Genomic DNA, 3,978 nt, shown 5'->3' on the forward strand with positions numbered 1-3,978 from the left:
AAAAGCATTGAATTTACACTTCACGGGCTGCTGCAATTCAACTAATGTTGCCAGATATTTATTGTGGAATAAGTCAAAGTCATTATAAAAGTGTGAACTGGGTGAAAATAATCCTCCTAAGTCAGGCCTGATAGTTGAAAGGTCAAAAATGTCTTATTCATATGAGATAAAAATTGTACTCCCGATATTCAACGTTAATAGTCACCAATTTACCCTCAAGTGGATTGAAAACACTTCAAAAATCTTAATATATATATTAAGTAGTCTGACATCAACATTAATTTTCAATAAGTTTTAACAACGAATATATAATATCATTGGTTTTAATGAAGTTATGGAAGTTGAGCCAAAATTTCTTATTTCTCCAAATTTTTCATACTAGTTGGCAGGTCTACAAAGTTAACATACACGTAATCATTCGTGCTAAAATATGTGGCATATCGTATCAAAACCGGTATTATGTAGGAGAGAACCGGTTGACCAAAAGTGATTTTATACTTTGTTAAACAGAATATTACCTTACATGTGAGATTTAGATTTTTCTTATTTTGATAATCTGCTTCCATTTATCTCCTGTAAAGTTTATAAAGTTGCCCCAAATTTCACATAGGTACTTGTGTGTACTCCAATGCGACACATTTGCCGCACTCTGGAAAAATACGTATTTAACATTTTGGCCAGAAATATATCCTTCAAATATCGATCGATTAAAATTGACTCTCATCTTTGCAAGCACTCTCAAACTGGGACTTGCGAAAACCCAGATTTGAGAGTTTTTGCCAAGATCGGGTGATTTTAATCGATTGGCATCTGGCCAAAATTTTGAATACCTATGCGAGTGAAACAGAAATTGTTTTTATATCGAAATTAACTTGGCAAAGAAAATTGAGTCCGATGTCGTAATAATCAGAATCATAAAGATAAATCAATTTTTCAAACAAGAAAAATAAAAATAAATAATTTTTTTAAAAATATATAATTTATACACAAAACGCCAAGCTTGTAGGAAATCCGCATTAAATTTGTCGATCTGGCAACTTCATTCCGCACTCGCCGGTTGCGGATGGGATGACGCAGAACAGTCGCTAAACGTGCATCGATTGGTGCATTTTCGGCTACCTGCGTTCTTAGGGCTAAATTTGAGTTACAATGATGTGCTTTGTGCATTGTGTAAAAGTAAAGTAATGTGTTGCAACTGCAACTGATATTACGGCCTTCGAATATTTGATAGAGTTAATATTAGTAGACCTTAGTTTGCAAATGCAAACGAACAATCGAATCTGACGTCCTTCTGCACCGATTTTGCAATGAATAAAAGACGTATCTCTTTCCATAGCCAGGTTCTGATCGAAGCCTTTATAAACTCGCTGATAACCTGATTCTGGCCAGTAACTTACTTCAGAAGGCGACAACCACCAAGAGAAAGTAAAATGTGAGAAATGCTCAAGGAAACAATAAATGATCTTCTTGGTTGAACTGATGAATACAACACACGATTCACTTTCGTTGGGTTGTCGCCACCTTGTATTGATATTATGCGTTTAGATAAAATACTCACCACATCCGTCAGCCAAATTGAATTATTAAACATGCAACAGAAAGAACGAAGCTGAAGTCACTGAGGTCTTTGTTATTGTTTTTTGTTTTTTTTTTACCATCCGTGTTTATGAGTAATTCTCACTAAACTGTATTAACCAGACGATACACGTTCAATGCGACACGGTTTTGTATGTTGGTCCCTTATATTTCCGGATGACAATGTTGTGAGTTTCTTAGCTAAGCCCACAGCATCTCTAGTCTGATTGATATTGATAGTATGCGCTTGGCTAAGAAGCTCACAACATTGCCATCCGGGGTCCAATACACAGTACTCTGTGTAACCTAGTCTGGTTAATACAGTTTAGTGAGGATTGCTCATAAACGTGGATGGAAAAAACAACAATAACAAAGACCCGAGTGACGTCAACTTCGTTCTATCTATAATTTGGTGAGAACTAAACACTAACAGGCTGTCTAAAAAAAATAACAAAGAGCTGAGTGACGCCAACTTCGTTCCTTATAATATTATTATAGTGACGTAATTGTGGACAGTGTCAGTGTCAGTGTATTATATGAATATGAGTACAAAAAGGCTACAATCGGACAGTGTCAGTGTCAGTGTATTTTATGAATATGAGTACAAAAAGGCTACAATCGAGCTATATTACGTCCTCGAAGGCGCCGCGCTGACGTCATCGTGCAGTGATTTAGCATTGAATAAATAAATGACTTACTTCTAGACATCGCCAGGCTCTGGTTGAAGCCTTTGTTTTGTTTTTGTTTTTAGGGTTTTACGGCGCTTGCAACACATTAAGGTCATATCAGCGCCAGTAAATAGGAAGAAAACGGGATAGTAAAAAGTTCTAGACTTAAAATTAAAGCACAAAAGAAAAGGTAAGACAAAGGGGAATTGGTTCAAATAGGGAACAGATGTAGATTCCAAGAGCACACCGTCAAAGTACTTAGTTTGAGATCACCTGAGTCTCATCCAGACACAAGCACAGGTCCCAACTAAGAGGAATACACTCAAATGTTTACCAATCATATAATATAATATGTAAACTAAACATAATACAATGCATAACACAGAGAGATGATTTATAAGGAAAAAAATATCATCTCCCAAAACTAGAACTATTATTACTATACATTCGACTGTTTTCCTCCCAGCCAAGGAACTCAGGAAAGGATCAGGACAAAACCAAGTAATCTCATTCCAAGACAATGACAGGAAACAATTGGAAAACGGGTATGGGGGGATAGAAGACACAGCATGTACCTCCCTGCCCACTATGGGAGGTCAGGATCCCCACCCCACTCAGCGGTACGGTCTCTGCTTCGTACCTTTAAGGTACAGAGTTCGATCATCCGCCGCTGCGCTGTGTAGCCTTGAGCAAGTCACCTCGCCCTAGCTCAATTTATGGCGCTGCACTGCGGCTGATGCCTGGGTTATTCCAGTCTTTCTTTGTCCCTAGAGACAATTTTCCCCTATGGGATGAATAAAGGGAATTTTATTTTTCTTCATTTATTTATTTTTATACATAGACTGACACTGACCGATACATAGTGTAAAATTATAACCACCATACGAAAGAGAATCGAGAGTTTTATTGATGCTATGCGTTTGGCTAAAATACACAAAACATCCGCCATGCAATGATCTAATTCAAGATATAATGTTTTTTTTTATGGTTTTACGTCGCTTGCAACACATTTAGGCTATATCAGCGTCATTAAAAGGAAGAAAATGGGATGGTAAAAAGTTATAGAATTACAATTAAAGCACCCAAGAAAAAGTAAGACATTGGGGAACTGGGAACAAATAGGGATCAGATGTAGATTCCAAGAGCATACCACAAATGTAATTAGTTTGAGATCACCTATAAGTCTCATCCGGACACAAGCACAAAATCCAACAAAGAGGAATACAATCAAATGCTTACATTATAAATTCAAAATAACAAATATAATAATACATAACAGAGAGATGATTTACAAGGAAAAAAATATCATCTACCAAAACAATAACTATGCATTTGACTGTTTCCCTCCCAGCTAGGACTCTGGCCAGGGCCAGGACAAAACCAAGTAATCTCATTCAAAGACAAAAACAGAAAGTATGTTGGAAAACAGATATAAGGGGATAGAAGCCACAGTATGTACCCCCCTCCCCACTATGGGAGGCCAGGAACCCCACCCAGTTTTATGACTATCATCGTCAAGTACAATTTATCATTCCACACAGAAAGTTTTGAAAAAAAACAACTATTGAATAGTATTTGATGAATTGGACATTTTATGGGATCGAAATCTTCAATTATGTTGATTTTCTCAAAACAGTAAAATCTGGGATAGCCTACTTGTTCTTAAAAGCGTCCGTATGTATGTATGTTTGATTGTATGTATGCAAGTATAAGAAGTTCATAACTATATCCCCAT

Source organism: Berghia stephanieae, chromosome 8 (assembly GCF_034508935.2).
Source record: "Berghia stephanieae isolate SIO BIC M18660-M18661 chromosome 8, UCSD_Bste_1.3, whole genome shotgun sequence".
In the NCBI taxonomy this organism is placed as follows: Eukaryota; Metazoa; Mollusca; class Gastropoda; order Nudibranchia; family Aeolidiidae; genus Berghia; species Berghia stephanieae.